This window comes from Lycorma delicatula, chromosome 12 (genome assembly GCF_047948215.1).
Source record: "Lycorma delicatula isolate Av1 chromosome 12, ASM4794821v1, whole genome shotgun sequence".
NCBI classification, from domain to species: domain Eukaryota; kingdom Metazoa; phylum Arthropoda; class Insecta; order Hemiptera; family Fulgoridae; genus Lycorma; species Lycorma delicatula.
Genome location: NC_134466.1, coordinates 2,106,679 through 2,122,992, shown reverse-complemented (window position 1 = coordinate 2,122,992; position 16,314 = coordinate 2,106,679). Strand labels below are relative to the sequence as shown.

Here is a 16,314-nt window from a genome sequence, read left to right as displayed (position 1 = left end):
AACAATCAACGGCATAGATGAAGTCCTACGCAAGAACTATCGCGTGAAAATAAACAAGAACAAAACAAAAGTAATGAAATTTAGTAGAAATAACAAAGATGGACCGCTGAATGTGAAAATAGGAGGAGAAAAGATTATGGAGGTAGAAGAATTTTGTTATTTGGGAAGTAGAATTACTAAAGATGGACGAAGCAGGAGCGATATAAAATGGCGAATAGCACAAGCTAAACGAGCCTTCAGTAAGAAATATAATTTGTTTACATCAAAAATGAATTTAAATGTCAGGAAAAGATTTTTGAAAGTGTATGTTTGGAGTGTCGCTTTATATGGAAGTGAAACTTGGACGATCGGAGTATCTGATAAGAAAAGATTAGAAGCTTTTGAAATGTGGTGCTATAGGAGAATGTTAAAAATCAGACGGGTGGATAAAGTGACAAATGAAGAGGTATTGCGGCAAATAGATGAAGAAAGAAGCATTTGGAAAAATATAGTTAAAAGAAGAGACAGACTTATAGGCCACATACTAAGGCATCCTGGAATAGTCGCTTTAATATTGGAAGGACAGGTAGAAGGGAAAAATTGTGTAGGCAGGCCACGTTTGGAGTATGTAAAACAAATTGTTGGGGATGTAGGATGTAGAGGGTATACTGAAATGAAACGACTAGCACTAGATAGGGAATCTTGGAGAGCTGCATCAAACCAGTCAAATGACTGAAGACAAAAAAAAAAATTTTAAACCTAAAATTAAAGTCTGGTTCTTTCTCCATAAAGGAATTGGAAACGTATTCTACGGTCCCTTTCTCTTCTAAAGTAAAGGCATAACGTGTTTTTTCTCTAAAATCTGTTGTTATAGAATTAATAGTATAAACGCCCTCTTCTAAATCCTCTATTTTTTACATTTAGATACAGTAAAATTAGCGCTTAAGTAAAACGTCTGCACAGCATTTTTTCTACTATTTCTTTAGATATTTTTACTTTCTCTTCTTTTTTCTGTATATTTTCTTTTTCCCAATCGTTAAGCTTTCGAAGGGACTAGTAACAGAAATATCCACGTACTTAAAAACCTTTGTGGTACACATATGTTCTTTAGATTGTATTTTGAAAAATGGTGTTTCTTTAGGCCAGTAGTGGAAATAATTGTTTTTATAAGACATCTGTATAAATCCCTCTTGTTTTGCGATTTTATTAAATTCTACAGCCACCACAAAAACAAATGGTTTCTTCACTGCGGCCACGCGGTCCCCCCAACCCCTTCTCAGACACACGTGTGTCTGAAGGTTAATGATTACGTGGAGTGAATAATTACTGTTTACTTCTTCCAGAAAATCGCCGCCCCAAAAATGCGATCGCGAATAGGTGTCACCATTTGTAAGTTCCCTATTACCTTCCTTTCCTTTCAAGAAAGAAGAAAGAGGGAACGAGCCCAGCAGCCATCAGCCCAGCAGCCACTGACAGCACAGAAGAACGAAGAAACCTGCACTTTCCCCCGTTCAGCCCTTCGGGGCTTCGGGAATTCCAAGGTTAATGGTATGTAACTTCGGTTACTACCAATTCTTGGAAAGTGCAGGCCAAAGAAGAACGAAGAGGTCTTCGGAAGAAGAAGAGGGAGAAGAAGAAGGAAGACCAACCACTCGCCTCAACATCACGGACTGGAGTCCGGAACAGAGCCCAGCAAAGATGCGTCCTGAAGGGCAGCCATACCAGATAGGATGAAGAGCTTCTACACAACCTCTCCTATTTCAAAACTTACAGTAAGATAAAATAACCCAGCAATTGCGACTCCTCCGGAAAAGGGGACGCATTGCTCCCTCCTTACAGGTAGTGCCCCGTTGTGGCGTATTCCTGCTAGCCTATTAAGAGTTAGCACCGAAAGGACTTAAGTGGACGGTCTGAAGGGGAATTACGTCGGGAGGAGAGGCTTTATAAGCCTAGCCTTCCGCGGTCGGCCCATGAAATGGGTTCGATAACGCTGGTTTAACAACGGATTGGAATGCAATTAAATCCGTCTTAAATTCACTAAAATAATAATAGACAAAACTTGAAAAATTAGATCCGAGATTAAAAAATAACCTTTTTAAAAAAACAAGCCCGATTAGAATGATCCAGCAGCAAGGGACTCTGTCCAGGTTCTGCGATAAAGTAGGGAGTAATAGACTCCTCCCAACTTTGCATTCCATTAAATTCTATTAATCTGCGCTTAAATTGTCCCTTAACAGTAAATTATAAAGTTTTTTCTCCTAGCCTTCTACAGTAAATCGCAACAATAGGGAATTTCTCTGTTGTTATTACTATAAAACGAAACACTTCTACGCTAGAATTTACAGGTAATTCGATCCGGTTACCTTTGTGTAAATTTTTATAAAATTCAGCGCTATATTTTTGCTCGTTATTCTTTATTTTCAATACTTCTAATGCGCTGGCGATATCTAGAGATTTTTCAGCTTGTTCGAAATTCTTTCTTGTTTCTTGGATAATTCCTCCAACAATTTTACGCCGTAAACAACACAACCTGTAATCGGCACGATTTGCTGGCTGTTGTAGAAATTTAAGTTGTTTTTAAGGGACGATTGTTTCTGTGGAAATCGTGGTTTACAATATCTTGTATTAAGCCCGTTTGTCCGGTATTTACATTTTGCGCTAAATAGAAAATTATAACCGGAAAAAAAAAGTTTCTCCTATTTTTACGTAAGCGGAGTAGAAAATATTTAATTTGTTGTTTTTCTCTTCCGTTTCCAACAAATTTATCGGCAGCATATTAAAGCTAAATCCGTTTAAAATGTAGCGTATTAATTTTTTTTTTTTTGCTTGTCTTTATCGAGTTTTATCTTGTATCCGATTAGTTTTTTAGTAAGAGAATTTGCCCGTAAACGATAATACAGTAAATCTTTATAAACAACGCAGCAGGTATATTTTAACACGCTACAGATTTTTCCCCGTTGTTTCGTAACAGACGCAGAATAGAACGGTGCATTCGTAAATATTTTTTTGTACTTTTCTAGTACATTCGTCGTGGTATTTTTAAGCTATCGCAAAAACTATCGCATGAAAATAAACAAGAACAAAACAAAAGTAATGAAATGTAGTAGAAATAACAAAGATGGACCGCTGAATGTGAAAATAGGAGGAGAAAAGATTATGGAGGTAGAAGAATTTTGTTATTTGGGAGATAGCATGAGAACTTGTTATTCTTAAGTTGGCTGCGTCGTTTTCAGAAGCGATTTGTGATTCGTGTCATGTCAGATATCATTAGATAAATGAATTATCAACCATTAGGTTTATGAATTTTATACATACATACATACACACACACAGAGAGAGAGAGAGAGAGAGGGATAGGCTTGTACGTTTACGAAGAAGAGTTGTGATTATTTTATCATAAATAACACTTGAGTCACATATATTTATGATACATGACTAACTATATATAACGATTTTAAACACCGCCAGAATGTCTTTAAAATAAGTAATATTTTTATTGCTGAATAAATCAATAAATTTACTCGGTTCATCGGTTGATATTTGAAACATCAAATTTTGTTGTTTTACAAATACTGTTATAAAGAGTTCCTGTGGGCATTAAACTATGTAAACTACCGGTAAGAGCTAAAAAAAATTTAGACGGTTCCGAAACTTGAAAATTTTCCGATTCAAAAATAAAATGTTAAATATCGTATTCAATATTCGTTAACACCTCGGAAATCAATTTAGTTAAAAATTATTTCAGATGGTGCGATTCTGATCGATTAAAACGAACCGATTTATTTGTTGTAAAACTTATTTATTAAATAAAAAATACCATTTTAAATATATTATTATTGTAAATATTTTAAAACTATGGGACATAATGAAATGTTTATTCGAAAATTTAAACCAAATAATTTTACGTTAATATAGAACTATCAGTAACAAAAAACGACATTAAATCAAAATAAACTATAAAGAAAAGAGCGGGGTAACTTTATGTAGTGTGATTACGAGAGATGTATTAAGACACAAGTGAAGTAGTCTATATTGCGTTTGCTGTGTGCGTTATTTACCGGCTAGCTGCTGTACCCGTCTCGTTCGCTGTCTTTCTCATACGTTATTTGTCTCTTTCTGTACCGAACAGTCAGATCTGATTTACTACATGCAACAAAACATCGTGTTACGTCGATGAAAAATGCATTATTTGTAGTTAATTTATCTTGCGTTTTACGAATATTTTGTATAAATACAAAAACGAAATAGAAAAGGATTCTTCTACACAAACTCGGTAAGTAATTTAAATATTAGTATTTTGTACTAAGAAAAATAGCACGGTACTAAATAATGTGGGGACAGAATAAACGGGAATGGTGAAAATTAAATGAACTAAATATTTTAATTTTTTTTTTTTACAAATTACCAAATTGGTTTGTAAACCGATCGATTTAGACATAAACATTCGATTTAGGCGATATCTCTCGATATATACAACTACATTAAATCTAGTAAAAAAAGTTTTTTTTAGGCTATTTATTTACAGGTTTTTTGTTTTTTATTTTTATTTATATAGTAGTGATAGTAATGAGGTTTAAACTGTAGTAAACATTCCGGGGGTCATAAGAAGAAAGAAAGAAAAGTAATAGCGAATTAATATTATTATTTTCATAATATAAGTTGTCAAATATAATACAATAATTTATTTAATTCGTACAAATTAATGCCGGTCCGCTAGATAAAAATTTGCTTTTAAGATTACAAAGTAAAATAACTTATTTTAAGTACCAGTACAATAAAAAGAGGAAAGCCGGTTTATTTTGTGGATTAATCTTGTTATTTAAAATCGAATTATTATAGGTATTTTAATTATAAGATTCTCGGTTTACCGACTTCTCTCGTTCATTTATCCGAACGTTCGTGTTGTTTTCAGTATTCTTAAGTTAACGTTAAACAAATCTCTTTGTTTCTCTTTCTGCAGCTGAAATAACATTAAAATATCTAAATTGAAGTAACTGTTTTTTAAAATTAATATCTGAAATTTCGATTAACCGAACATTCATAGATCGTTTATCGGAGGTAATATACCTGTCAATTTAAATATTACGTCAGTTATTTTACGAAAATAATTCATTTTTTTGCTTCAAATTTAGGTATTTTGTAATTTATTATATTTCTATATTGTAATATTTTCTTTTCAGCGATTCTAATCCTACTGCGATCATTTTATTTTATATTTTTTTTATTTTTAAATTTTAAGATAACAGCGTAACCTTTCACTAGATAAAGTAAACGAGATTAAAGTAACTAAATTTTATATGTATAAAATAATCATGAAGTCAAACCGGGAATGGAACTCAGGACCGAGTGTGCAAACCTCTCCTTGCAAAAAGTAGATTTTTACTTTTTAACTGGCAATATGTACATGTTTATCAAAGGTGAATCCAAATCCAGTCGGATTATTACAGGAAGGAGTAGTATGCAGTTTTATCGAATAATATGTATCTCAGTAGCGATTGAAACACAACCTAATTTTAACATTTTTTATATAAAAAAATAATCATTTAATTTTTTTTCTGTTTAGCCTCCGGAACCGCATAATGTATTATTACTTCAGAGGATGAATGAGTGTAGTCTTGTACAGACAGTGTCACAGCTCGACCGTTCCTGAGGTGTGTTGATTAATTGAAACCCAACTCTCCAAAGAACACAGTTATTCACGATCTTATACTGTTCAAATCCTTAGAACTCTCGATTTCGAAATTAGCTGATCTGCGAAGACAAGTTCACCTCTAGACCAACACGGTGGGTTCATTTTAAAACGGTTATATTAAAATTTCTTTGGTTACTGATCTAGGTTAAAGTTTTCAGTATTTGGACTACATCTTTAACCAAAGCATCTTTATCAAAGGCACGTTCTTAAAAATTAAATAATTAAATATTTATAAATTCTGTATCACAGTGTTCATTAAAAATTATTATTAGAAAATAAACATTCACAGTAATTATAGCATTTTGAAAGTAGCAGACATGAATTCATAATCGGGAGAAATATTTAAATAAACTCAAATACATTTTGTAACAGTGGATAAAGGTGTATAATTAATTTACATTTTTCAAAATTTTATATTTTGGATATCGGATGTAAAATAAGGTAAGTTTTGAAAATCTAATTTTAATTTTATTAATTTACAAGACGATCTATATTTTTTATTTACATAAGTTATTTCTTTTAACGAATAATATTTTTGAAAAAAAAACTTTATTTTACTAATTAATTCTGTTACATTTCTTAATTTTTCTAATTCAACAGAACGATTTACATATTACGTAATTCCATAAAATTATCTTCAATTATACTAACTGTTTTATGAAACTCATAATATCTGTACTAAGAGACTACCGGTCATTAATCTGATTTACAATAACATTTTGTTTTATTTCTACTAACAATTTTTTATATTTTTCTCCATCATAAGCATGTAAATTGGTAGTAAAGAATTAAACAATCGAACCGAGACCATTAACAATTCGTCTTTTATTTCTTACTTTATTACTTACCAAGACTATTTTTAACTTATTCATTTTCGAACGAGTAATAAATTTTAAATAATTACTTCCATCTCTAGACTTATGACTGTTTTTACTTACATTATACAATTTATAATTAAAAGGTATAATTAAAACAATTTAATAAATATTCTTAAATATTATTCAAATTTTATAAATAGATTTACTACTTTATCATAATGAATAAATGTACCGGTAAAAAGCCTCTAATCTGGCTAAATCTAATTCTATCGGGCCCGTTTCCGAATTAATAGTTAGGACCTGCAAGATATTTTAAATACAGATTAGTTTCTGTATCGGAGGATTTTTCTGTTGTATCTGTTTAACCTTTCGAGGTCGTTAAATGTATTTTACTTTTTGTATATGTCGTGCTGTTTTTCACCGAACTGACTTTTCCTTTATCATATTTATTTTTCTCTTTACTTCATCATCTTTACTTTATGATTTTTGACGTAATCGTTTATTATCTGCCGCTGTATATCTGCTTCTAACAATGAAGTTGGGTTATGTCCGTAAAATTTTCAAACCGTTTTAATTTGGTAACAGAATAAATACTACTCTTGTACGCAATAACTGCATATTTTATTTCATTTTTAATACTATCGTTTTTAATTTCTTGTCGGTTATTAAAGATTCTGATATGTTCAGTTACCGTAGACTGAAATCTTTCACGTTGACGATGGATGTTGTGCTTGTAAAATATATTTTAATTTTATATATCCGCATTCATTTTTGAATTATTGAATTCGGTATCATTAGAAATAAATTTTTTCAGGTATTTTATGACGGGTAGATTAATTTAATAATTTATCAGCTGCTTCTGTTAATTGTGATCTTTCAATCCATTATACTTGTGTATACCTAAAAAACTATCTAAATTGACAAAATCTTTTGTTTTTCAACAACAAAAAAACAAACGCCTATCGATATGAAGTATTTTCAGTGGTTTAGGTGTTGGAGTCAAATTCATTTCTGAATTTAAAGGAATTCTTTCACGATTTGTTTTTAAACGAATTTCACATTTATATAATTTTACATATGTATTTTTAAATGCGGGGTTTTAAAAACGCTATCAAAAACATGTTCAAGTCTTGATATATGTTCCTCTAAACTAGTTGAATAAATAAGATAAACAGGTTAATTTTATTCTGATTTCCAACTAGTATATTCGTAATGTGTTGGGAGGTAGGTAAGCTATTAGGTACATTTCATTAGAAAGCTACCTATTGTAATGGATACCGTGATTCGACTTCGGGAAAATTTTGATATATCTTCGCGTTTCACATCCTCCAGACTCCAAAGCCACCTTCAGCTCAAAAGCATATATATATATATTTAACTTTCTCATGGACAAGATAACTGCCGTAATTTTCCGCAAATCACTTTCAAACTGTTCCCTGAAAAAAAGATGCGACCCAAAATCTCGTACGAGTTTGTTAACGGCCAAAATCGGACGATGGGGATGGAAATGGAGGGCTTTTTCGAAAAAAAAAACAAAATATTGCTATAACCTTTTTATTAAGTAAAATATCGAATTCGTTTATGTTTCTACGATTCTTTGGATAAGAGCCTAAAACTTTTGTAAGTAAAGTTTTTTGATATCACCAATCATTGGTTCAGGGGGTAGAAAAAATGAAGTTTTGAAGACAAAAAACAAATCACACCTCCCTTAATAGGCACAGTATCGCATCGCTTTAAAGTGTTCTTTAATCGTCTAAACATTACGTAAAACATTGTCAGACACAATTTTTGATATAACCAACCCGTACGGCAAGGGATGACCGGAGTGTTGCTGGAATTGTAAGACGGGGCTTGTCGTAAGCTAAACATGTGAAACTTTTTTCACATTGTCGTATCGAGTAAATTTGAAGTTTTCTTAACTTTAAGGTGGGAATTTTTTTTATTCCCTCCTTAGCACCGGTGAAATCTTTTTTTTCAACTTCTTTTTAAATTATATTGATGTATTAATAATTATTAACCTCTTGATTGTAAAAAAGGTTTATAATAAATAATTCAATAATAATAAAAAATATGAAAAAAAAATCAGTAGTTATTAATGAAATAAAATTTTATGTACTTTCCATTTTTTTAAAAAAAGGAAATGAAGTCGGATTCGAACCGATGTACCTTCCCCTTGTAAAAGCAAAATATTTCATTAATTGAACATAAAACGATAAAAAAAGAAATATTTTTCATTCTCGAGATAAAAACAAAAATGTACGCCAGGTAAAGTTATGTAAACAACAAAAAAGTCCTAAATAAAATAATTCTGACTGCTCTAATTGTACAAAAATCTACCTAGAATAATAATGAAAAACGACAAAAAATATTTGTTTTTCTTTCTTTTCTTACAAGCACATTTTCATGATATAGTAAGTTAGCGATGTGAAATTTAATATTATTTCTATATTTGATGTAGTCGGGTGCCTGTGTAGGCTATATGAGGTGGTAACTACCGAGTACAAGATAACGCATAAAAGTAATATTAAATTTCATATCGCTGACTATACTAATTTTTTTTTTGTCTTCAGTCATTTGACTGGTTTGATGCAGCTCTCCAAGATTCCCTATCTAGTGCTAGTCGTTTCATTTCAGTATACCCTCTACATCCTACATCCCTAACAATTTGTTTTACATATTCCAAACGTGGCCTGCCTACACAATTTTTCCCTTCTACCTGTCCTTCCAATATTAAAGCGACTATTCCAGGATGCCTTAGTATGTGGCCTATAAGTCTGTCTCTTCTTTTAACTATATTTTTCCAAATGCTTCTTTCTTCATCTATTTGCCGCAATACCTCTTCATTTGTCGCTTTATCCACCCGTCTGATTTTTAACATTCTCCTATAGCACCGCATTTCAAAAGTTTCTAATCTTTTCTTCTCGGATACTCCGATCGTCCAAGTTTCACTTCCATTTAAAGCGACACTTCAAAAATACACTTTCAAAAATCTTTTCCTGACATTTAAATTAATTTTTGATGTAAACAAATTATATTTCTTACTGAAGGCTCGTTTAGCTTGTGCTATTCGCCATTTTATATCGCTCCTGCTTCGTCCATCTTTAGTAATTCTACTTCCCAAATAACAAAATTCTTCTACCTCCATAATCTTTTCTCCTCCTATTTTCACATTCAGCGGTCCATCTTTGTTATTTCTACTAAATTTCATTACTTTTGTTTTGTTCTTGTTTATTTTCACGCGATAGTTCTTGCGTAGGACTTCATCTATGCCGTTCATTGTTTCTTCTAAATTCTTTTTACTCTCGGCTAGAATAACTATATCATCGGCAAATCGTAGCATCTTTATCTTTTCACCTTGTACTGTTACTCCGAATCTAAATTGTTCTTTAACATCATTAACTGCTAGTTCCATGTAAAGATTAAAAAGTAACGGAGATAGGGAACACCCTTGTCGGACTCCCTTTCTTATTACGGCTTCTTTCTTATGTTCTTCAATTATTACTGTTGCTGTTTGGTTCTTGTACATGTTAGCAATTGTTCTTCTATCTCTGTATGTGAACCCTAATTTTTTTATACTAATGAATCTGAAAAAAATGCCGTTAAAATAAAGAAAAACTCGCTCGACTATTTTTTGTTATTCTAGGTAGATGTGTACAATCAGGATTAGTCTTTTTTTTTTTTTAATAATTTTTATCTTGCAGTATAAAAACCAATTACATATTTTAGGGTAATATTGTTTTAGGTATAACTATGTATGGATTATGATTTTAAATACTCATCAAGAAAGCACTGATAAAACTATAGTAAAAGTAACGGAGAAAGTCATTATGATGGATAATGAAAAATGTTATTAAAAAGATATTTGCACAAACTTAAACTTTATAACTAACAAACTGTTAAAATATATCATCAAATAAACATATCAATATTATGTCGAATATTTTGCAGGTTTAACTGTACATCTTTTTCTTTTTCCTGTTTAGCCTCTGGTAACTACCGTTTAGATAATTCTTCAGAGGATGATATGTATGAGTGTATATGAAGTGTAGTCTTGTACATTCTCAGTTCGACCATACCTGAGAAGTGTGGTTAATTGAAAACCCAACCACCAAAGAACACCGGTATCCACGATCTAGTATTCAAATCCATGTAAAAATATGTTTTTTAAAAACAAACTTTTTATTTTATTATACGTATAAAAAAATTATTTCAATATAAATATTCTTCCAGAATTATATTATATTAGCCAATGTTAAGTGTAAATGCTAACAGTGATTTTTTAATTAAAACTGAATAAAATAACATACGTAACAAAGACTTCAACCAGGAATACATACCACTAATAATGCTTGCATATTCTACATACTGAATCCTAACATGCGTGTGTGTGTGTGCGCGCGCGCGCGTGTATGTAAAATTTTACATAAGAGGATATTGATAACATTTTAAAAATTACTTCTGCAGGAATATTGATAGTTATGCCCCAAAAGGGTTTGTATCTTATTTTTGATATATTTACGTACAAAAAATTTTTTAAATTGTTAAACAATGGGTTTCTTTTAAAACGAAATTGCTCTAAAAACTAGAAAATATTTGTAATTTGTAAAAATTTTCAACATTAGTAAAAATTTTGCGCTCACAAAATATTACTTTGTCTTATCAATTTAATTTTTGTTCAATTTTTACCTTTATTAATCCTCGCAGAACACCTATTCCAATTCTTCAGTAAAATTTTATGAGCCGCAATGGATTTCTTTTTACAAATATTGAAAATTACTTTGATTATATTACAGTTACTGAAAAATTATTTCCTACTTTTTAGAGAAATTTTTTTAAATTTATTTATTTTTACTTTTTGGTCTCCCGCATTCGCTTGTTCGTTCAAATGCTATCGATTCGTTCACATCGGTTTATAATTTTTTCTCATTCTTTCTTACTCTAGTAGCGGGCGCGTAATAAATAAAATAAAAACTCAACTTTCGCCCGCTAAAAATCAACTCGTCGAATCTCGCCCGTTTTGCCTTTTCGCTTTCATTCGCTCGCTTTTCATGCTATTTCTCCAACCGTATTTTACGGTGTGTTGCAGTTTTTTTTTTTGTTTTGTACTCTAGTTTCATTTTTTTGTTCCGATGAGAAAATACACTACACGAAGAAAAATGATTTTGTTATAGTAACAGAATTCATTTACTTACAACAAATCGGTTTGTCGTCGTAACAAAATCAGATAACTTACAGTAAAAAATCAGTAACGATAGTTAATAGTAACAAATCCATTTTGTAATCGTAACAAAATCGTTTCGCTGCCACAACACACCCTTAGTTACCGAAACATATGATTTGTTACCCGTAAGTAAACAAATAAATATGTTTTTACAAATGTTCGACATGTTTGTTTTAGAACGATATTAAATACGGTATATTATATTATCATTCGTGCCAAACGTGTATGATTTTTTTTAATAGTTTTCTTATGTTCGAAATCCTGTTTAGATGACACACGTGAAATTTCAGCTTGATTGGATAACGGGAAGTTTATCAGATTTCAGTTACTAAATTTCATCTAAATAGGATTTCGAGCATAAGAAAGCTATTAAAAAAAATAACTGTAATTGAGCGTTATTTCTACGCTCTTTCGTACGGGTAAAAATGTACTTTGCACGATTCATAGCGTTATCCGACAAACACCGCAAGAAAATGACCAATTTTCTTTAATCTAAACGCTGAAATTGCATACAGAATTACAGTTCTTCTCTCTGGAATATGTATATATACGTTGTTTTCTACATGAGCATAAAGCAAGCGACTTTATTTGAAAACTGAAGGTGTTTGAATCTAAAGGGCAAGTCTAAAGGAATGTACGCCGAACATTCAAAGGTATATTTACCGATAATCCAAATAGTATCGCAAAAGATAGAGAGAGACCTTTTTTTGTAGAAAATTTAATTTCAAAAACTGTAAATGGTGTCAGAATTCGATCGATCAACGGTTTGACCGTAGTAAATTTAAATATAGGAAAGGAACATAATCCGGTTGTTACCGCAAGCAATTTAAACGATTACCGTCATGAAACGATGGAATATTTCGTTACGGTAATAGTCGTAAATTCTTTTCGGTTATAAAACCTATGTTAGTACAAAATTTCACCTCGATCGGCCGTGTAGATTTTGCGTGAAATAATAACAGCCTCGTAAAAATTATTATATATTTACACAGATTGTATCACAAAGTTTTCCCGGGCCCTTTCATAACCTTTTCTACTCGTGAAAATAATCTACTCGTTTAAATTTCATTTAAACATTCGTCCTAAAATACTTCGTTTGCGATTTACGGCTAATGAAAGAGACGTGAAAAAGTTTTCTTTGTTTGATTCAACTTACTCTATACCGTTTTGTTTAGAATTAAATCCTCTACAAGTTTTGTTTAAAAGTTATTTAACAAAGTTATTGTACCTCTAACATTAAAAACAGGGTTTTTACCCCGATTTATTAATTTCACACTAGATTTCTACTACTACTGCAGATACGGTTCTAGGATATATTTTTGTTCGATTTTTCCGGTCAAAAACAAAACGATTCACTAATTTTGTCCCTTAATTAATGTTTTAAAAATTTCAGTGAAATTATTTCACCGGGATAGCTGAAATCCGACGTAACTCGCAAACGAAGCATTTTAGGACAAATTTTTATTATAAATTTTCTCCATTATCTTCGCGAGTAGGTTGTGAAAGTCCCGGAAGAAATTCGTGATACACTGTGTATATATAATAAATAATTGTATATGTAATAGATAATACATTACCGGGAAGATAAAATTTTAATTGAAATTAAATGAGATTCGATTGAATCGATTCTTTTTTCTACAACTGATGAATTGATTCACCGTACAAGTTTACAAAGGAATGTAAAAATGGAAATTTTTAGCATAAGCAAAATGTTACACCTCACTGATATTCGAATCCGGGACCTCCAGATGAAACGCCGAGACGCTACCACACCGCCACGGTGATCGGAAGAGTGGTAACCTTAATATAATTTATTAAATCAGTATATTTTTAAAATCTGAGTTCGATTTCTAAACGGTTTTATAATTACATTTTTTTAATATTAATCTATTTTCTTTTTTAAATAAACCTTTATTTAGTTTATTAACTTTTGATAATAAATAAAAATATTTATGTATAAAATTAAATTTTTAATTATGTTTAACTGTTTATTTTAACATTTATTTTATTATTTTAGTCGTTTTAAATAGATTTTTAATGTATATGTGAGGGTGCGCGTACGTGTTACGTAATTGATAATAAAAAAACTGTAAACAACAACCGTAATATTAATCTATTTTGTAAGAGTTAAGAAGACGTGTATACACTGAAGATCACCGATTGTACGCGGAGATGGACGAACATGTATACAGCCTAACTCACTCGATCCAGTCGCTTAGCGTTACGGGCGATAAACGAAATTAAAATTTACGTTTCATCAATGTGTGTTGTTTTATTTAAACAAAATTAACGTCTTTATTTTAACATCATGGTATGTGCTTTTTAATATAGACTTAATAATGTAAATATACTTAATATAGAATGTAGTGTATTACCATTTTTATTATATTTTAAAAAATAGTATTGAATAACTTGTTTCAATCCTGCTTGTAGTGTGTGTTTGTATGTGTGCGTGAGTGTGTGTGTGGGCGCGCGTCCTAATCCTTTATTGCTTTTATATTAATCCTTTATAATCATCAAATTATTGTTGATTTTTGTTTGATTATTGTTGATTTTATTTGCATTTTTGTGCGAGTTTGCGTGCGGGCGCGCACATCTATGTATGTGTATGTATTTAATTTATTCTTTTAACTGATTGTTAAACGAATGAATTTTGACTTTTTTTGTCATAAGTCAAGCCGATCTTAACACACTAGTTATGATATATTTTTCAGTCTACCGGTTGTGAATTATAAAAAATAAAAATTATTTTTTTCTTATCACACTTTGGAGGTACTGAACCGACTTAAAAAAAAATTCGGTTTTTCTATATAACGTAGACGTACGTAAATAAATGATTTACCATAATTAAATAATAAAATAAAAATGAAAAAATTTTCCAGAACATTACCAATATAACTATGAATATAATTTAACCGTACTTAACCTACGCTCGCTAACTTTGACTAGCGAAGGTTAAGTTTGGTTATGCTTTTAAATTTATTTATTATATATATATATTTATTTGTTTATCTCATAACCGAACACGAATATTGCCCTTTTTGTTATCTTCAACTGCTCATTCACGTTATCTACGAACTTTCAGGCAAATCGTGTCTCTTCTTTCGTCTTCGTGTTGACCTCCAATATAACGTATTGCAATCTGGGAAAAATTGAGGTCGGGGGAATAATCGCTCAGAATTACCAAATGATATATAATATAACTAATGTAATTTCACAACTTACATAGAAACAAATTTCCCCGTTAGACCGAGTTACTTTTTACACTTTAAATATTATTCATTTATTTAATTCTACCGCTCACCTGTGACGTCACAACATAGGAGTAAATTAGAGCAATTTTTGTGGCGGGCATGCGATTTAAAAAAAAGTTTTTTTGCAAATATTGTTATTTTTTAATTATTAACAAATGCGCCTAAGTAAAATATGACCTTAATTAGGCGAAATCTCGAGACTGAGGGTGACCTTGCTTCACAGCCTCATCTCTTTGAACTTTTAAGTTGAAAATTTAATGGCATGTGCCTCATACGAAGAAGTAATCAGACCAAGTTTGGTCTAAATCGGTCCAATAGTTCTGGAGATATAAGGTGATTTATATGCAAACACCGAACACATGTTTATACGAACATTAACAACAGGACAATTTCCATTCGGTTTTTTTGGTTACTTAGGCGTCAAAACGTCAAGATCCGGTGAAAACCGCATATGCCGAAATCGGACCGATTTCAATACTTTCTAGAGCTGTAGCGCTATCGAGACGGGAAAGTTAAAGGTAATTTAGTAACTCTTCTTTGCGTTTTTACTGTTAGACATTGTGTGACGTATAATAAATCGACTATTCTAATTAAAAAGGTGCACTAATAAATTTATTTATAGGAAAATCGCTCTATTTATGAAACAGATGCAAAATTTAAATTTAACTATCTCTGGTTCCTGTATATTTTATGTCCACATTTAATAATAAATTTGGTAATTATATAAGTTACGGTCTCGCCACTGATTTTGATGAAATTTGGAATATAACTTACGTAAAAGAAAGTTATTCGTTACTATTAAAATTATTAGTGGGAAACGCCTTCCATCGAGTTACGTCCCTTGCAAGTTACGCAGCACCCTTACCGAAATTTCGAAATATTACAAGTGTAAATAAACTTTATTTTGGGACTGAATAAATCGGTTTCGATGAAATTAAATTCACTTAAGGTTAAATTAATTTAGGTTTAGTTTACGATGTGGGTTTTGGTAAACGTACGATATACATTATTTGCGGAGTAAAACGCTCGGTTTAAATGAAATTTAATCGAGTATAGTTAGTTTAGAACAAGGTTAATGTTAGGTTTACGAGTAAGTCGGTTGAAATTTTCCGTAGTTTATCCGATTAATTCGCATTTCAAGATTTCTGTTCGACTCGACTTTAAGCAAATCTAACCTTATTCTTAACTAAATTTATACGAAACAAAATTTTAGTCGACAATTATTGTATGTTACTGTGAATGCTCGATATCTGACAAATATGGATTTTCTCCGGTACATATCGCCTCCCACCAAATACATCTGTGAAATATCAAAATATTTACTTATTCAGACCTTCCCCAGAATATGTG

The 16,314-nt window shown here is 31.1% G+C and overlaps 1 long non-coding RNA gene across 1 annotated transcript in view; it reads right to left on the bottom strand.

The window, feature by feature from the left end:
• The window catches only part of LOC142333407 (uncharacterized), a 48,592-nt gene that overhangs the window by 10,647 nt on the left and 21,631 nt on the right, over positions 1-16,314 (bottom strand). The gene's annotated exons all lie outside the window — the stretch shown is intronic.